The sequence below is a fragment of the Gopherus evgoodei genome, chromosome 6, assembly GCF_007399415.2.
Source record: "Gopherus evgoodei ecotype Sinaloan lineage chromosome 6, rGopEvg1_v1.p, whole genome shotgun sequence".
In the NCBI taxonomy this organism is placed as follows: domain Eukaryota; kingdom Metazoa; phylum Chordata; order Testudines; family Testudinidae; genus Gopherus; species Gopherus evgoodei.
Window position 1 is genome coordinate 79,903,126 of NC_044327.1, and position 21,449 is coordinate 79,924,574.

At 35.1% G+C, this 21,449-nt stretch overlaps 1 long non-coding RNA gene across 6 annotated transcripts in view; it reads left to right on the plus strand.

The window, feature by feature from the left end:
• LOC115653333 overlaps positions 1 to 21,449 on the plus strand; it is a 157,757-nt gene that overhangs the window by 18,312 nt on the left and 117,996 nt on the right. For 5 of the 6 annotated variants that reach the window (XR_004000901.1, XR_004000902.1, XR_004000904.1 and 2 more), the window contains exon 2: positions 1,602 to 1,644. The exons of the other annotated variant lie outside the window; for it this stretch is intronic. This is a non-coding gene — a long non-coding RNA (uncharacterized LOC115653333). The remainder of the gene's footprint in view (positions 1 to 1,601; positions 1,645 to 21,449) is intronic. 6 annotated transcript variants of the gene reach the window in all.

Below are 21,449 nucleotides of genomic sequence, written 5' to 3' on the forward strand. Positions count from 1 at the left end.
TACCAAACAGATTGACAGTAAATGGATAACATTAGGGTTTAAGCATGAAGAAAGCTTTTTAGCAATGCCAGAATATCTTCTGAAAATGTATCAACATAAAAATATTATTCACAGTGGTAGTCCTTAGAGCAGTGTAGCTAAAACTGATTGCCCTCAAATTTTCAAGCTTTTTTCATCTGATAACGTAAGCATATGCTTGTTTATGTAAATGCGAAAAGGGTTATTTCATGTAGTTGATATATAAGATTTATATTTATCCGTGTTTAGTGGGGTAGCTCCAATCCGAGCAGCCATTACTTCCTGGGTTATCCAAAATGCACCCTGATCAAAATATGTATTATTTTATGTCGGGGTGATTGGTAAAGGTTGCATGATATTATAACTATTCATATATTGGACAGTCCAGCATAGGAAGCTGTATTATGTTTCACACAGACTAAATTCGGATTCAAATCTACACCTTTCTATAGTATGCGTATGCTGAGGAATGAAATACTGTACACGCCAAGCAATCAATTTACACTGGTGTCTTTGCTGAATTTCCTATTGCTAGTGTAACTGTGGGTTATTGAGCAGGGAATGTCTGTGAGGGTCACTTCTGCAGCTGAATAGCTCAGAACTTGGGTAAGAGTGTGCCAGTATGTCACGGCCACGGTCAGAGGCCCTTCCAGGAACTGAAGGCTGCTGCACAGGGCAGCTTAGGCCGAACATAGCGGACTATACAGTCTACAGGCAAGCTGTCTACCCCTAACCTTGATACTAGTAGTTACAGCGCATACCCGGACTGAGAGCGCCAGTAGGCAGCATAATTGAAGGCAATGAACTTATGCACGAGTGTTCATCTTCCAAGAGAAGAAATAACACTGAGCATTCATGAAAGGGATAAAAAAGAAATCCTTCAAATGCAAGTATAAAAGAGTACATATCGCTTTGCAATGAATATCTTTATTATTTTCTAATTTTTTCACTAATTTCTTACTAATATGATTACATTATTTAGATTCACACATACAATGTCTTGTTCAGTAACGACGTAAATATAGCCTATATCTTTCTAATGATATTGATTTTAGGACATCACTGATGTAAAACACCTGAAAATTCTGTCTTGAAAATACTGACATAGTGTGTTTTGCATATTTTGAAACTGGAGGCTAGGTGGAGCCTCTATCCTTTATCAAGTAACTGGCAGCTTACAGTATGCTAATATCTGATCTGCCATCACAGTTTTGCCCCCTCTATTCAACAACCCGAAAACATTTTTGCTATTCTTAATCATAAAATTCCCACCAAAAATTGTGGGTATTATCTCCCTATTATTAATTATTATTTCCATTTAAATGTTAGTTATGTTTAACCCTTCAGATACCATAGTACACTTCTCATTATATCTGCTTTATGGCATATTAAACCATCTGCAGGAAATATAGTGAGTTAAAATATTTTAGTCAATTATTTGATTATATTAAATATTGAGATACACCACGTTTTCTGTACACACATATATTTATCATAGTCAAACACACTATACATACAAAATTCATGGACTATAAGTGTTAAAATCATGATCATTTGCTTTTTTGGCTATTTTTCAGATTCAGATTCAGAAGAAGGATCACAAGGGATGGCGATCATCAAGAAATGGTAATTTTAAAATTTCATGTTTAATAAAATCCAACCAATAGAATATACATAACATAAAAATAAAATACAAATATTTGCTCTTTAACAGCCCATACAGTGTTTCCATGTAACAGTTATTGAATGGAGTTTGCAATTTTTTAAATCACCAGTAGTCTAAATATCTTTCTTTTGTAATATCTTTTGTAGTTTGAATTTATATTATAGAGCCTTCTGTATGTTATATATCAAACATAACAGAAATATAATCTACAATTGTCTATAAAAATTAATTCTGCACACAATAAATAATAGGACACTTTTATTAGAAAGCAAACCAGTCAAGTGCCTTACTTGGGCTATATGAATAGCTGTAATTAAATGGCTTTTATAAAGGAAATGATTGCCTGGATTGTATTAATGGACTGTGGTTTACATCTATGTGAATTATATACAAACTAAGTATGAAAAGAGTATTCCTTAAATGACCTAATTCCTTATGCACTGTATAGAACATAAATAAAATTCCTGTATGCATCCTATACACTGGTAACAAGGTGATTGGCATTAGAACAAAACTGTGATTCTAATAATTAAAAATTCATCAAATTTTTACTTTAATGTGAGAGATTGTTTATTCCTAAGAAATCCGTGCAGGATGTTTCGACTTTACGTCACAGCCATCTGGAGACCTATAAAAAGATTAGAAAACAAGCATGGCAATCATATCCTCATCTACAGGCCATTAATAGGAATTCATTAGAGAGTGATCAGGCAAGTGTAACTGTTTGGATTCAGTATCTTCCAATATGCAGATTATTTCTAAATTGGCATTCTAACTGTAAAATAAGTTTTCTGTGATCAAGCAAATCAGAAATATCTGAAAACACATTAACAATTGTTCTTGATAATTTATATTAAATATATGAAAGTAACTTCTGAACTGCAGTTGCTTTAACTTCTCACATTTTAGACAGTAATACAGTCACTGAAAATGCATATGATCAATTGATGTATAAATCTTTGTGATATTCAGAATAAGCAAGTATTTTGGGGCTAAGCCTTATTGGACATCTGTAGATTTCTTAGAATCCTATTTGCTAACTGAAAGGTAGAAAAATTAATTGATAATATAGCTAATGAACAGTGAGGTTATAATCTTCATGTTGGCTATTTTTACTTCTAAGAATTCCACTGAATCTACAAAATGTGACCTGTGTATAACAGTTATTTATGTGTATAACAGTTATTGAGATAGTGTGTGATAAGTAAGGTGGTCTTTAGAATAGAACCTAATGTGTTAAGGCTATGCTTTGTATGCTTTCAAACATCATAATTTAAATAAAAATAATATGATATATCATGCCTTGCATTTAATGATAATTTTGTCACATGATTACATGTTTTAAAAGCATTAATTAATGTGGACATATGTGTATGTGTAGACATATACATATACACACAAACACTATTTGAATTTTCTTGTCTGTTACTTAAAGAATTCAATGCATCAGCTCACAAGCCTGTTTTATGTAATAGATGCCTGATCACTGCTGCCTCTAGCCATTGCGGAAAAATCTTTCTATCTGCGAATTCAGAAAAGCTCATTCGAGTTTTACATAATATCGAAATGATCATGTGCCTTTAGATATATCAGATGTCTAATTCAGTGGTCCCTGTTGTGCCTGTACAGCCTGGGAGATAATGAAGCATAGTAACTACATAGTAGAGTGTTCATAAGAATTCTAACTATTTTTGTGCTTGATTTTGAAAAATGTGGGGAAAAAAATCACAGGCATGACTAGCTCATACTGTAGTATATATCATGCCTGGATACCAAATAACCTTGTTTCCTATGTGATGCTATTTAATTACATATATTTAACAGTACGGTGCTCAGTTCAAAGGTTGAGAATCTCAAAAACACATGAATGGTTTCAGAAGTAGTAGTATTTCTGAATGCAACATTTGGCATATTAGTAATATATTCATTTCTGGGCGGTAGTATTTTAGTCAGTTAATTTTGGGCCTGGTCTTATTATTAAATTATTTTGATTTCCCATTTTCATGTTGTTTCCAATATGAATCTATGATCAGCTATTCAACTGCTTTATAAAGTTCTCATTTTATACTGGAAACACACACTAATAGACACACACACACACATATATAGACGTGTATACACCTCCACATACATACACATGCACACATGTATATGCCTTACCCTGTAAGCAAGCTATAGAATTAATGCAGTACGAGTTGCAATATAATTGTGTACATTGTGAAAGCAATGTTTACCCCGAATAAATCAACCTATGAAAATAGAGGCTAATTTGCAAAACATATATTTAAATTGACTCTGAAGAATTTCCTATAAATAACACTGCCATAAGTAGTATACTGCATTTTGTTTTATTTTACACCTTAGAAGGATAGTACCAGCATGATCTTTAACTTATAATTCATTTATAAGTGGAGAGCATTCACTATTATATATCTATGCTGAATTTTTCAGTATGCATCTTATATAAACTGCAGCATGGATGAGCTGCTGAAGTACATTTTTTTAATCTGAACAGTAAACAGTGTAGAGCTCAGTAATAAGATTCTTTGTATCACATATAATTGAGAGACCTTTCAGAGTTTGCACTTTAGGCTTAAAAACACTATACAATTATACTGCTACATAATTCAAAGTACAACATTTTTTCACGGGGGGAGGAGTTGAGAGATTTAAATGCTAAAACCGTACATAATGCATTTTAACAATTTAGAAATACTTGCATTATCAGTTCCTTGAGTGGTATAAGCATGTGGTTCTTCAATATATGTAGGTGGTTAAAAAAAACCCACAATATATCAGCATTTTTATTAAGGCATTTTCCCAAATGATATACAATGTTAGAAAAATATTGCTGCAATGCTCACCTGTGATGCATTCTAACAGAGAGAGAGAGAGAGAGAGAGAGAGAGAGAGAGAGAGAGAGTATAGATATTATAAAATACACTGGAGCCAGGCTGGAGTCTGCTGCTTGCAGCATTCCGAATCAACATACAGAACAAAAATGCACAATCGCCATGGTGCTAGTATCTGCAAATCACTATAGATACAAAACGTGACTGAGATGTGAAGCCATTAAAACACAACACACCAGAGCAAATTGTCAATGTAATTACACATCGACTCACTGCGTAATACAGATCTGATTCCTAGTCTCAGAAAGCAAGGCCCTGCTTTAAGCAATAGCAAAGTGCATCACATCTCCCTGCACAACCAGGGTCTGCCAGAAGAGAAATGCAGGCAAAGACGTTACCCAGATCTGAAAGGCTTTTATCTGTCCTTAGAGAGAGATTTCTTCCAGTCTTTGGATATTAGAGCGATCTACGCTAGCAACAAGGAAGGTAAAAGGCGGCGGGTTGATTTTTTCCTGCAGTCTGTAGTGCTAGAGGAGATGATGTTGGTTGAGAGAATAGAAATTGTTCCAGTGCTGCTGCTGCTGTTGTTGATGGCGCGGGGCAGATTGCTGATCACTCATGCATATCAATAACCGTGTGTACTTGAGATTTCTCATGACATCATCATTACCTTGGTCTCCCGCGGTCCAGGACCTCTGACCTTGCCGGGCTGGTCCACATTTTGGCACTGAAAGCCCTCCAATGATGGCCCTTTTCTCCTTCTTTCAGACCGGAGGCAGCAGCAAGCCAGCAAGACCGCATCTTCTTCTCCCCAGCTCTAGGAGCCCTGAGAAATCGAGGAGCTTCCCCCCTAAAACACACATACCCACAAGATATTTGCAATCAAGCTGCCACCATTTGGTAAAAATGCTCTATACCGTGCATAATCTAAACGGATCAGGAGCTGGATCCTCGAATCATCTTGTCACTTTCTACTGAAATGGGATTTTTTTCCTCCTTACACTGCGCTGGAAATTGCCGATGGCTTTACATCTTCATAGAGGCTAAAGAGTCTTTCGTGAGACTGAAGCAATTTACAATGCAAATAGAGGCCTATGAAGGGATGGATACTTCTCACTCTTGATGCACCTCAATAGCTGGTTTTGTTTTCTGATATTAACAGATGAATTGTTGGCTATCGCTGCCGGAAATTACTGGCTGAAAGAAAAAGTTCGGAATAAACTTTGAAGGCAACAGATCTCTTTTGGATGTGTATTAGCTGCACACAAAAAATCAGGTCACAACTGCATAAGAGGATGAATATTTTAAAGCACCCCTAGTACTTCTTGGAGGAAACAACACGTCTGTTTCTCAGAAAGAATCTGGATTCTAGAAAAGAAATAAATCTAAATAAATAAAAATTCTGTGAGGAAGCGAGTTGTTATCTTTGGTTATCTAGCTGTATGAGTGTGTTGGTCTTCATAAAGCTAGATAACCGAAAGTAAAAACTCCTTCATGATCATCGTGAAGCCTGTGGAAATGAAAGACTACATCAAGAGACAGTAAAAACCGAGAAAGGTCAGGAATGCTTATTGAATCTAACGTTTTTACAGCTAAAGGTGAGAGTGGAGGAAATTAGATGACATTTATAGTCCAAAATATTAAGTTGTTAGATGCCATAGCATGGGTAGTTATATGCTACAAAGAGGAAATGGTAAACAATGCATGTGCAACTTTTGCTGTTAAATAAAACAAGTTAATATTTGAAGGGCTGAAGTAATTTTTAGAAAGACATTTAAAAATGCCGAGTATCATTTTGCAAAATGATTCAATGCAATTAAAAGGTCTTAGACGAAAAAATAAAGATCTTAGTGCTGCTGATGACAATAATATGGTGTGGACTAAATTGGGAAAATCTGCCTGGGAGGATCTTAAACAAAGCAGTTGGGGTTATATTTCAAATGATCTGAAATCAGACTTTCAAAAAAGTTTACACTGGAGTGTAGGCAAGCTTAATAATTTATAGCTGCTGAGAACTCGGTGGAGCTGGACAAAGATGAAAAAAGTGATGGCTGATTTTTATTCTTCTATTCAAAATGCAAGCACAGATGCTTCTCTGTTCCAAGAGGGTTTCCTTGAGGAAGCTACTGAAGCAGAAAGACATGATGGAGACGAGATCGCCTCCCCCCTTGTCAAACTGTTAAAAAATGTTCTGTGTCTTACTCTGCGTCTAGCATTGGAAATGAAAGTGACATTTACTCCAAAACCCACGTGTGCGCCTCCTCTCTTTTTGTTTAAGGATGATCAGATCTATCCAGGAAACTGCTCTGGCATCCCAAACTGAAATAATTAGGACGTATATAGACCTGACAAAAATGGAAAGGGGGTGGGGAATCTAAGGGTCTGTCTTGCCTAATTGATTCCGTTAAACGGAATGCAGGAGATGTGAACGGCTGGACGCTCCCATTCCCACGCTCGGGGGCAAGTGGCAATGCCATGCCCCGGCAGCCTATGACAGACAGCCCTGTTGGGGGTGGGGGTATGAAAAAAACATCAAGTGCACCACACCATACTCATCTCCATTGCTTAAGAAAGTAGAGGCATTTCCCACCCACAGCCATCTGCAGGCTCCCAAGTGGGAACACCAACTGTTCTGGAGCTGCATACTGTCTGCTTCTGCTAATTCTATAACCACTCTTTAAGCTTCTTATAATCAAGTTTAGCCTTTCTTCTGTGGTTGAAGTTTCACAGAATATTTAGAAAAGAAAGGTAGAGAAACATATGAAGCAATTCTAAGAAGTTAGTTTATTTACAGTGTTGCTGTCTTCCCCAGTGACAAATTCTCAGGCATAATGTTTTGGCCTTACAACGGCCCAACGTTTTTAATAAATGCCTATTTATGTTATATTTGTCATTATAATTTCCGTAGTTTGGGTGTCTTTTAAAAGCGCAATGGAACAGGATTGATTCTGAAGGGTAGCACTTTTCCTTGGACTTGCCCTAACTATGTTTCCAATGGCACAATACTATATAATACTAGATTGGAAATAGACCCTCTCAAAAGTACATTAATATAAGACAAAATAAAACAGTTCTCAGCCTTCTTCATAAACTGAAGGACCAACCTTCTACAGACTGAGAATTTTTTACAAATTAGAAGGAACAAGTAAAATATATTTTATATATAATGTATATATATATTTGCCTTGTTATATCTAGTCACATCACACGTATAGAGGGGAAAGGAGTGGAGAAATAGTAAAGAGTTATCTAGAAATAGCATACATGAGCATACATATTGCGTTTATGGCTATTTCTATTTAAAATAGAAGATTTGCCTTAATGGTCATAAAATATTATCGATAGTTGTAAAATAGATGTCATTTTATGTCTAAAGAGCTTAGTAGTGTCTTTTAACTTAGTTCCAGCTAGAACTCCAGACCGACTTTATTTACATAAATTCCCACTTTGGCTGCTGCGCACGTGCCGGAGTTTTACTACTGTAGTGACCGTTGAGAAGACCCTTGTTTATTTACCCTAGAAGCACTGTTTGTGAGAACAACCTTTCATTGTTAAGTGCCTATATGCCTTTCATTTACTGCATGTCCAGGGGTGCTATTTACCTAGAGCCATTGTCTAGTACAATTAACATTTACATTACAAAGTGTGTGGGGTTTTTTTCCTCAAAGAAGTTCAATTAAGGCAATAAGATGTTTTCTGAGGAAACCCATTGTTTACTGAAAGCATTCAATTGAGTCAAATTACTTAAGCTTTTGCTTATTTCTTGGTCCTTTATGTAAATTTGTTAAGGAAAATATCGAAGGAAAATGATCAGTTTTATAATTATGTGTTCGCCATTGTCATATCAAAATTGTTTTGTACCATGTAAATGTTACATGACGATCAATCAATAAAATACATGTCAATGTTATATTACATTATTTTTATTATTGCTCTTCCACTGCTCCGCTGCAACATGTGCCAGATTTTTCTTTGACATTTCACATTAAACTTCTGATTCGGGGGAAAGAAATTATATTAAAATTCTATAGAATGACCACCAAGTTTATGTTTCCAGAAGTTCAACTCGTAAACACTGTTTTATAAAATGATCTCTTAATAAGATGGGATTTCTTCAAAACCTAAAATATTCAAATAAAATACAGTTTTAAGTAATAAAAACACCCTGTAAATATAAGTTGAGTAGGCTTTTGAAGGCTAGTTTTAACATTGGCATAGCCCAGATCAAGTTTATTTAGCATACCACTGCATTGTAAAACAGTTGGCGTGAAGTTGCAGGTTGCGTGAGGATGCATGTTAACTAGTAGGAACCCAGGCTTATTCTTTGTGAAAAGGGAGTAGCAGATTGCTGTGCAAGGCCAATGTTAAAAAGGCAGCTGAATTTAACACCATCTGGAAGAAAAGATCCCTTCACGACTTTCTCACACCGTCAGACAAAACTAGTGTCTCTTGTTCTGAGCCCTTGTCTATGCAACTATACAATACTGAGTCATTATACTTTTGCGGAGAGAAAATTTGAGAACACAATATGGGTAACCAGTGAATGACCAAGTTTCATTGTGCCCGCTTAAGTCGATTGAAATCTACGTCTAGAGCCATGAATGGTAGTATTGTTTTCCTCACCAGGGCTGTACTAAATGTCAGCACAGTGTAAAGAAAAACTTGAAGTCTGCAAATAACTTACCAGATCTCAATTATAATATTTTCCCACACTAGAACTAATATCATTGCTAGGGTCTACAATGCACAAAATACAAAAAGAAATGAAAAAATGAGTTCATTTACAAGTTATTTTGAGCATAACATTTTTTATTTTCTGATGGGAACTTTAATTCGGCATGTAGAACTGAATAATCCTTTCCTGGGAAGTCCGAGTTATAAAACTGCTTCTTATGTAATTAAGAAAATAAACTATGTAAACAACTTGTATCCTGCAACTATTGCAGCAGTCTAGCATGGGGCCGTTAAAACGTTAATAGGTGTACTCTATATCACCCGGATCGCTTCTTCTGAATTGAGTCTAGAGAAAGATTTCTCACTGAATATTTTAGAAATAAGGCTGACGTTAATAAACACAATGGTGGGAAATATATTTCTGCAGATGTTGCAGAAATGCATCAGTACTTCCCAGTTGAGATGCAGGAACCATAAGAAATGCTTCCAATTCTCTTACTATTAATTATTTTTTTCACTTGATAATAAGTTCTATTATAAGTGCTAATCAATTTAGTCTTGCATTTAGCATTTGCATATATCAATTGGCAGCATACACAATGCAGACTGAGACAAGGAAATAGTTCAAAAAGATTGCAATGGGTTAGTTATATATGTTTTATTAGAATGTCAATGTTTAAAATCTAATTGACTGCAATTTTGTTAGTGTGTCACAAAATGCCATATAATTCTTAAAATGAAACTGGAAAACAATGAATAATTGTACTTTTGCTGAATAATACGTCTGTGCCAGCCCATTACCTAGTATAAGCAGGAACATTAATTGCAGTATTTGACATTCTGAATCCTACTGTGTAATAATGAAAGAGAGACTAGCCAAAATGACTTGTAAAAAGTTAATGTTGGAAAAGTTACATTTTCTTAACCAATAGTGGTAACTTCTCTTGTAAGAACTTTTAAATTAAGAAAAATAGTAGCAATTATTAGCAAGAGCAAGAGCATTATACAAGAGCATAATGACATAGGTATGAAATCAAATTCCATTCATAGTAGATAGACAGAAGAGTCAAAACTTTTAAAGCACTGTGCAAATCGTGATGCTGATTAAACTGTTTGGTTGGCAGTAATAAAAGGATAATATTGTACAAAAAAAGGCAAACAGACTATATTTTCCACTACAGAAAGTGTATGAATGGACATAGTCCTAACTGTCTATACACCTAGTAAAGTTTCCTTTGATATTTATTAAAATGAGAAAAATTCATTATTTATATTTTAAGCAAACATATCACTAAATCTGTTTTAGTTTCACTATGTAGTTAAACAGTGCGTGTTCTCTGTTAGTTGCCTTGTGGGATTTCTTGTTTGGATTGAAATGTTTGTTTCTCATTTCCTTTGACTGGCCAGAAATGGGGGAGGGGCAGAACAGTTCTATAGAAACACTATAGGAGAACTTCATTCATTTGTAAAAACACCCACCACTTTCATAGATAACACAACAAAAACACTTTTTTCATTATTATACCTTGGAAGAAAGGAAACATGAATATTTGACAATTATAATTTCCTAGGAAATATATAAGATTATCACACTGGGCCTATTTCATTGTGAGTATGGAAGCTCTTTGACTGTGCACTTGTAATTTAGCAACAACTAACTTTTTCCCCCTTGAATTTAGTACTTATTTTCTTTTACTATTAACTGAAATATGCCAGTAACATGTTATATCTGGATTGAACCAGGGGTGAAATTTAACAGCAAGGGCCAGATATTGCTTCCAGTGTAGTTTTGCCATTGACTTGTCTGGGGGCAGGATCAGGCCTCAAATCTGGGAAGTCCAACTGAAATATTTGGGACCCACTACTGCTCTCATTGAAATCAATAGGAAAATTCTCCCTGGCAAGACCAGGCCATTAATGAATCTAATCCTTGGACCCAGTCTTGCCTCTATTGAATTCTATGGTTTTTGTTTTTGTTTTTTTTTTCATTTACTTTAGCAAAAATAGGATCAGGCTGTAAAAGTAACTGTTGGACTTAACTGATTTGGGTGCCCATCCTGTATTACATTGACAATATTAACTGGAGAAATCTGTTGTAATCTATGTCTAGTTTGCTAGACTGAGTATAAAGTGTGTTTTTTGTCTTATTTTTCTAATGTATTGTCTTTAGCAGATAAACACTTAGGGAGAAGAAACATATTTAGGAAACAATAGGCATATTGATTTTGGGGGGAAAATGAGAATATTGGATTTTATTTTCTTTTTAAAAGGTTGGTTGTCCCATAGCATGGCAAGGAAATGAACTGACCACTGTTGCTATTATTGTCAGCATACACTTCATGCTAGCTTTGCACTGGCACGGTGCAATGTGAGCTGAGTGCACTTCTTTATGTAAGATGCCGAACGTCATATAAAACTGGAGGATGGATAGACAAATGCGGCTAGCTGGCCTGTAGCAGTACAGTGGCTACAACCTATGCTCGGGAAAGCAAAGGGAGAAGGCGAGGTGCTTCAAGTGTGTAAACAAGTTTACTCAGAAAACTTAACCACGAGGAAATGCTAAAAAATACTGCTTTGTTCAGAACCCTACAGCCTGTCTGTCAATAGGTGAAGGTATTGTTTCCTCCTAAAGCTGAGCAGGTGCAGGAGGTGCGCTTGACTCAGAATGCAGGTCGCACTCAGCCTCCCACAGAAGCTGTCGCTCCTGCGGAGAGGGCTGGAGTAGCAGCAGCAGCGAGCCGGTAGCTGGGCAGTACCACGTTACTGTGTGACAGGCACTAGTCTGAGCACCTCCTGGAGGAGCGATCCTCTGCCTCCCTGGCTAGAGCGCTGATTGGTGTTTCCCGGGATACAGGATGGCTGATTTCCTGGACTCGATTTGTTTTCTCCTCCCTCCAGCGCAGGCTTTGCCCCTACGAGGGCAGCCCAGTGGTTTCCTAGTCCTCTGCCTCGCCAGGTTAGTCACGTTAAAGTTCGCTCCCTAATCTCCCACTCCCCGGGGGTTGCTGAGTTTCTTTCCACCACGGTAATAGTTCATCATATAGGTTTTTTTGGTTTGCAGGTCTACGTAGTCTGCATTATTAATGACAATTATTAATTGTTGTTAGTGATCATTATTAATTATTTTCTAAGAGGCATTAACTTGTGTCTGCCAGTCTCATAAAAGCCTTATCAAAGGCCCCTCCTCCTACCAGATATCATATCGCCAAGTAATTGAGTTATTATTACTATTGATTTGTCATCATGTCAGTGTTTCTATTTGCATATGGAAATCTCCTTCTGTGGATGAAGTGAAAAGAACAAGGCATTTCCCTTCTGGCTGCGCCTGCTCCTTATCCAATAGCCAAAGTCTAACCCCTTTCTTTTGGGACGATTAGGCTAGTTGTGACTTTCTCTATCACTCCACCTGTGATAACCCCACTGCAAAACTACAATTAACTCAACAAACAGTCTGCAAATAAACGATTGACAGTCTGTAATGGCTATGATTCACGTTTACTGTGTGCAGTTATGTGAAACTTTGCAGACAGTTGTGTGTTACTGCTCTAAACTGGGAACATTACATTGGGGTTCAGCGACGCTTCTCATAGATTTTCTCTCTCCTCCCCCTTCCCACCCGTCCGAACTCATCTCTCCCTGGCATGGGATTTGGTGGAAAGATCGAACGAACTCCCTGGTTGGTAGATGCAGTATAACTTGTTCAGAGATTGCTATTCTCTCTCCCCGCCCCCCCCCCCCCCAGATCTGGGTCTTAAGTACTTACCAAAGCCAGTTAATAACATCATGCATGGACATTTAAACTTGTTGTAAGTTCCAGAGAGGATTAGAGAGAAATCACGCTGTGCGCAGCTAATGATACCATCTTAACTCTTTAACTGGGAGCTAAATCCACCTCAGCATGGCAAACAGGCTGACTTCCTCCTTGACTGCGTGGGCCGAGGAAGAGGAGAAAAAACCAAAGAAAGCACCATGATACCTGTCCAGAGAGGGACAGGGAAAGGGATACTAAGTTGTTCTCCGTTCCAGATATTTAATACTCCTGTTAAACTTGCCAGTGTAAATATTGCAATAATATTCAGATTAATTTTGCGTTCTTAGAATACACCCTTAACGACTAATGTTGACTATTAAGCGGGAAGGCGAAGCTGTTTCTTGTTTCATAGGTAAATATAGCAGCAGATGGGATGTATCATAGAATTCTGATTTAATGGGGTTTCGCAATAGATTGACTAGGAAGGCTAATTTTTCTGCATACTAGATTGTTTTGGTTTAATAACTGTGCGCAGGATTTGATACAATGGAAATGCTGTTTTTTTTTCTGAATCGTTAACAGTAACCGTTTCTCTCATTGCGTTTGCGCTGTAAGGGTAGGCCCAGTTATACAGGGTGTTATGAACTTATATTCCTGGTATACACAAATAGTCATGCTTAGTATCATACAGGGGGAAAAAGTAGTATTTTTAAAACGATGTATTGGTAGCTACTTGTTTGTAATATTAACTATTTTTATACTGGTTACTGGTATTCTCTGAATTCGTTTGAAGTGTTGTAGTCGTGTTGGTTCAATATATATCTACGTGGATTCTCTGAATTTTTAAGAGAAAGTTGCATTTGAGCATAGGATCCTAGATTCGAGGTATCCGTGAAATAATTTATAGTGAGACGCTTTGGAAGTGATGTATACACAGGCGCGCCCGGGCAAACACACAATAGGAACACAGAACACAAGCATGAACACACTCACTAATTACACATTACACACATGCACAGAAAGTCCACTGTTAAAACTCGGTTGTTCTTTTAGGTCTTGACTAATTTTAGTGTGTGTGTGGAGTTGGGAATGTGTCTTTCAATCCTTTGTAGTTCCACTAAAATCTGAAGCATGTGCCATTGGAAAGCAAATGAACATCATAAACTGATTTTTTATTAGTTTATTTTACATACGGATTATGCATACATATATTTTAAAGCGTGATATGGTACGAATAGATGCCCTTTTCTGTTTGTTTCCTATTTTCGAAAAGATTAGCAAATTATGGCCCCGATGATCCTGCAAAACTTTCGGCATCAAGTAAAGTTGCCTCAATGACAGACAGCAGCAGCAGCTAAAGAAATTGCTCAAAGATAAAAGATTTCTGTAGGGAACATCTGCCTCTCATTTATATATAATTTTTGGGAAAGTAGGAAACAGGACGAAAAGTTACAACTAAGAGACAGTGGAAAACGGACAGTAATTTACTCTCGCTAGACCGTAGGAAGAAGCCTTGGGTCTTTCCCCATATGTCTACTAGAAAAACAAACGTGCCACGTTTTTGGTCACTGAAGTCAATGAGAGCTTTCCCAGTTGACTTAAATAGGACCAAGATTTGGACTTGTATAAGAGGAAGATGATAAGGATCATCATACTGTTAAAAGAAACTGTGTGCACATGAAAGGGGGGATTTAATTAAATTTGGGGAAAAAACTTTTTATTTTAAAATAAAATAAGATACGTTTACTATGTTAATGTCAGTTTACTGAAAGGACTGTTAAATTAAAATACACTTCACTCCTATTATAATATATACTATCTTTGGGAAACAAGAATTTGGGGTGTTATAAAAGAATATTATTATCATTAGAGTAACAGTAATAGTTAATGTAATTGGAATCTAAGACACAATAACCTTATATGATGGAGCCAGAGCCAGTTAGACCTACATCAGAAAGCTGGTATGGTGAAGGTGGAATGTACATGTGTATTTTTTCCTTCACCTGTATAGCTCAGGAACCATTGGGGCTATATCAGAAAATGTAAAATTAACACTATTTTGTACAAACTATAATTATTGTTCTTAGTCACCTTGTATTGCAGATGGCAGCTTTTATTGTACCACCTAAGATTTCTCCATGCTTGCATAGGGAGAGTATTGCCTTGTATTAGGATTGAAATTGACCTAATACTAATTCTTGACAAATTTTTCAAAAAGAAACGTGTGCTTCAATCCAGCACTTTTATAATCTTTTTCTTTATGACTTTATAAGCATTTGATGGAGTCATACATTATATAGGTTGTGCTTTGCTGATTACTAGAGATTTTATGAGGTACCAATATTTTACCAGTAACCATTAATATATTGCTAGAAAATTTGAATATGAATATTATACCTTCATATAATTACACATAATGGAAAAGTGGCAATAAATATGTTGATTTACATATTAAATCTTAGATTAATGCATGAGTACCATGTAGAAGGAAAAGATGCATTTTATTTTATAAACATATAAATGAACCAAATTGAAACCATCAGTTGTTGGGTGGTTTAGGCATAAAGTGTATTTTCACCTTGAAAGACCCATACTCAGTACCTGTTTGAAGTGAAATGAGTTTACAAAACCTTAGTGTACCAGACAGAACACTGCAAATGTTGCAAACTTTTTTGATAAATTTACCTCTACATTTACTTTAGCCACTTAGGAAAGATACATAGTATGATTGGTAACACAGAGTCAGTCACCTCCATTGCCAAGTTATATGCACTGGTTAGAAGACAGGACTTCAATTTCTCTCATGTACTGTCCTTTAACCTTCATGATCAGTAGGATCATTTAAAACAAACAAACAAAACCAAGTAAATATATAGAGATTATTACTCTAATAAAACAAATGTTTCCACTGGTTGTTGGAAAAGTGAGGCTTAGAGATTTTATAACTGATTATATTTAACTTTAGTTCTATTCTAGCAGAAATAATATTTTATTTGATTTGGGGATTTCCAATCCTATTTTGTACTTAAAAATTATATTTTGCATAGAATATAACTTAAAAGGAAAAAAGCAATATTTATAATTTCATCATTTAAAAATGATTCATCATATTTAGCAAAGTTAGATATTATAACCTTGCACTTAACTACATTATTAAGTTAATCTAATGATCAGAGTTATTACCACATTCACGAGTGTCTTTCTGATATCTCTCCCGTCCACTGGATTTTGAAGTGTGATTATGTAAATTTTTTACTGATAAATAAATTACTATAATTGTAGTTGAAATACTACTGAAATTCTTAAGACCATTGCATCTAAATAATATATTATACATTACTTAATTATTTATCAAGACTAATTCAAAATAACTGTAGGGCAAAGCATACATTTATTTTTAAATAGCCCTTTTTGCACCAGGTACAAAAATGTTCCAGATTGGGGGAGAGGAGTGAGGAAGAATTGAGAAAAATAAGTTTCTCTCATTAAATGCAAGACTCTTGTTTGGCCTAATAATATTGTCACAGTGATGCCATTCTTACAGTGACCATAATACCAGTCTGGTCATTATAATATAAATTTTGATAAAGAGATGTGATTTCTGTTATCATTAATACTAGAAAAGCACGATTAATATGGGGCATAAGAAGAGACTCCATAATCAGTAACAAAACAGTATCTGTTTTAACAGTCGCATAGGTATAGTGGGGAACTGTCAGGATTTGAGTGTAGATAGATTTAGTCATAAAGACTAAATCTGTTACAAAGCAAGCATTTCAAAATTAAAATGATGGGTTTTCTATATTTAAAACTGACATTCTGTACTAAATGTGAAAAGTCACAGTGAATAGACTAGTGACTATTGACAGCAGTAGACTGCTTTCAGAAAGCCCATTTCACTGCATCTTTCAAGGAAGCTCATGTTTAGTCTTGTGCAAATTCTAATTCTAGATTCTATTCTAATCATCATGTAGAAATCATCATAGGTATCATAAGTGTCTAGTTTATACACAATAGTCTTTTTTCTTTTTCAGGCCACACCTTTATCTAGTTGCTAATGAAATGCAGGAGATTGATTGCAGAAAACCTGCAAGGGCATATTTACTGTACCATATATAGTAAGCCCCATTTGGTGCATTAGCATTTAGCCATTTTATGCAAATTTAGTGAGAAAATAACTCATGTATATGATTTAATATGCATCAGCGATAACTCGTAACATCCTTATAAGAAGAAAGGAATTAAAAATTCATTAGAAAACTAGACTAATGTTGCTACATGGTTATAACATTATTAAAGCATATTTCAGTGTTTTGCTTACACTAGTATTCTCATCATGGTGCCACCATTTCATGACAAAGACCATAGAGGAGAAAACATTCAACTTAAAATGTCTGCTGGCACACATCGCTGGATTTGTGTGTCACTAAACAATGAACGAGCATAGCCTTGAATACCAACTATTTAATTAGCACTTTTGCCAGCCATGCATAGAAAATAACTCATTTACATGCGTCATGCTTAGCGATTATTCCCATAAAAAGTTACCGATTTTTTGTTTAATGTATGTAGCATTCTACTACACCACCATAGGAAAATCAAAACATATGTTATTATTTAAAAAACCCTGAAATTCAGAGATTTAATTAAAACTTGTAAAGTCTTGAGATTTCTCTTGGAGATATATTTTAATTATTTAATTTAACCTTAAGTGTGCCACAAAAGGATAGATACAACTAATAATTAAGAACGTCAAAGAGCAACAGAAACCCTCTAATGGCCCCCAGTTTAATTAAAGGGTATTATTACAAACCTCTTGAACGTACAGTTACATCTAATGGCAAGTGGTGACTTGTAAACGCTGCATTTCAAAGATACAAATATCTTATTCTAAACACTATTGATAGATGATGCTACAACACGTATATTCACCCACTGAAATATTTTATTTTTAACATCAATGCAACACTTTAAAGAAATTAAATATTTCCATCACTTTGAAAGTATGAGATTTTGAGGCATTTTGCTTAGAATCGTTCATTAGTTTTATTCACATCTCTGATTCAATCTGAAACAAACAGAAGGTGAGGAAAAAAAGTCATAGTTAATGTAAATAAATGTCAGCCATATGAGCACATTTTTTCTAATAACATAGCATATATATATGCATACACATACTGCACATGTGATACATAATATAAATAATATATGTTTAACTTAACATTTATTTTAAAATATTATAACATATTGGCCTAACAAAAATGTAAATTAAAATAGTAAGCAATTGTTTTAGCAAACAGAACTAATAAACAACTTGAATATCTACAGGAATGAAGAGCAAAGAAACTGCCAAATGAAAGGGCATTACAAAAGTCATAATTTAAATATAGGGCCCAATCCTGCAACCTTCAGTTACTTAAGTAATCATTATTTATATAAATTACTCCACTGACTTAAATGGGACAGCTCATGTAAATCAATACTAAAGTAAGTACGTTGTCTAGATTGGGCCTATAGTATGTCAAGTGAAAATAGTTTATTAATGCAAGCAAAGCTACATAATGTGAGTTTTAAAATTGAGTAAGGTAGCCATTTTTATCTGTGTTGTATATGTTTTCATCTTCATGGTTTTGCTATCTCAAATGAAACCCAATCCTGTAGTTAAACAGTCATTAACTGTTAAAGGTAGGGATGATATTTAAAAGTGCATCGGCAATATGTAGATTCTAACGTACAGTTAAATAAAGCAGTATCTACTTTTAACATTATACCAGTCTGTAAGTGAGCAACTGCCGTTTTCAAAAACATCTATGAAATCAAATATTTATATAATATTAGATAAGTGGGAAATGTTACATTTATTTTATAGCCTACTATTTTGAATATATGTTATCTTTTTTCTTAATCCCTGCAAAGGACAAAAGAGAGAATTTTTAAAGAGTGATGTGATGAATTATTTATTCCAGTGAAAGTTTTATAACATGTAAGTGTACAAAGTAAGATCCTTTAGCACTTCAGATAACTGAACTATAATAGAGTAACAGTCATTGGCATTGGGGATATCTAGTTCTTATGACTACTGAATTTATAAATATGCATCTCCACTTATGTTGGTATAATTTACTATATTTACATCTTTACAATAATATGGAAGAGGGCACATGAAACAGAACATGAGTTACTAAATTTGGAGGCACTGTAAATTCCAGTGAGGTGAAAGATATAATAAAAACTAACCAGGAGGGGTTAGATATATGGTCAAGAAATAACAAAATGGGATTCAACTTGGAAAAATACAAGCTAATACAGACCTGGGAGAAAATAATCTGAAACACAGATATTCAACGGGAGGGAGAAAGTTTGAAAGCAATAATGCTGGAAGAGATGCTCTGGTTAAAGTGGGTAGCAGATTGGATATAAGGTTATGTAGTATGGCAGCAAAATATAGATACACCCCACACTTCCCCTCTGTGAAATGCAATTTTATGCAGCATAGATAAAGGCATATTTTGAACCTGGGAATTAATAAATTCCATATGGCATTGAGACTGCATCTAGAATACTGCATATAGGGCAACTTCAGGACAAATCTGAACCCGAAGTATCAATCAAATTGAGGGAATTCAGAAGAAAACCAAACCAAAAAACATAACATTAAGGGGCTGCAGGCACTGATTCATGATGAAATATTGAAAGAACTAAGTTGGCTAACTGATGAATAAAAATAGAGGGGAAAATGCCAAATCTCCAAGCCCTGGCAAACTGTCAGTTATGTCCTTGGTTGTTCATGCACATGGCTTTCTTTTGACAACACTTGAAGCCTGTTGGATGCATTTGAAAAAACAGAATTTGGTCTTCAAGAGAGGGAAGGAACTATGGTGTAAGAGGGTATAACTAGGACTAATATACTAGGAGAAACTGAACATAGGAAATTTAGGTAGAATATCTGGACAGGCCTATTTGCTTTTGGAATAGCCTCTTAAAGGAAATAGTGGTGGATCCTTTGCTCGAGTCATTGAAACCTAAAGTGGAGAAAGCTCCAGAGAATACACTGTAGGCTACAGTCCTGCAGAGAAAAGGAATTGACTAGATCACCTAATAGATCTTTTCTATTTCTCATTTTTATTATTCTCTGCTAATTTGATTCCAAGTGATTCTATTGCCTACAGTTAAATCCTCCAATGAAATCTTGCTTTTTAAAGATAACTCTTAATAGTTCATTTACATAGAGATTTGGAGAAACTCCAATGATAGAAGCCTATTGTGATAGTATTTGCTGCCCAGGTGCCATCATGGGAGAAATGGGAATACAAAGATTGGCCTGAAATATAAATTTAAAACTCAGAAATGAAAATGGCTGGTTTAAGATGTACAGCCTTATGTTGAAGATCCCAAAGGTGTAATTATGTTAGACATAGGCACATTATTCCCATTGATTTGACATAGATAGATATGTACTGTCTTTGCCATTTTCACCATTTCCTATAAAACAGATCCTCAGAATTATTCTTTTATGTGAACAAGTGCATTACAAATACAGTGTAAGAAAGATATATATTTATAAATGAAAATAATTTAAATATACACTTTTCTAGTCAGAGTGTCCCGAGAATTTGTATTGCTCATTTGGGGCCAGCTCATGCTCTCACTGAAGTCAAGGGAAAAACTTTGCAATGGTACAAGTTCAAGACCTATGCATCTATAGCTTCCATTGTGTTGATTTATAAAGTTAACATAATTAATTCTGGAATCATTTAAAAATAATTATCTATAGATAGACACTTACCTAGTGCAAAGTCAGGTTAATTACAGAAGCACCAGTCATGGTTCCGTAGTTAAGTTTAGGTTTGCTCTTAAAGAAGGGATTCAACCACTTTGTTATATATGAAAGACACAGTGTAAATGACTTAAAATTACAGCACTTACTGTACTGAATGAATAATCTTCGAATTTACATGTAAATCACTTAATTAGTTTACCAATTAAAATTATTTAAAAAATGGGCTCTGAAAGAAATTTAGCACCTTGTAGCAAATGATTTTTTTGTCTGAGTGTTCTTAATAACAAAATAACAGAGACTCTTTAAACTTCTCATATATTTAACACTCACTGAAACCACATCCATAGTCTATATTTGAATGATTTTTATTAGGATCAATGGTCATTTTTACCTATTATTCCTCATAACTGAAGCAAATGTTGAAAAATAATGTTCTAAAGGGAATTCAATAAAGAACTTCCGTTTTTCGAAATGATTGCCATCTCCCATTGTTCTCAATGGGACTGAAGACACAGCTCCATATAGCTGATGGTATTTTTTAGAAGAGTATTTCTGTCCCACAGTTTTCAATGGGACCGGGTGTCTCTGCTTTCTAACAGCACAGGGACCAACATTTTGAGGGTAATTTGGCTTTACTTTAACTGAGAACAGCACGAAGAAGGCAACCCCCCCCCACCCCTTTAAAAGTCATTAACAATCAATTTAATC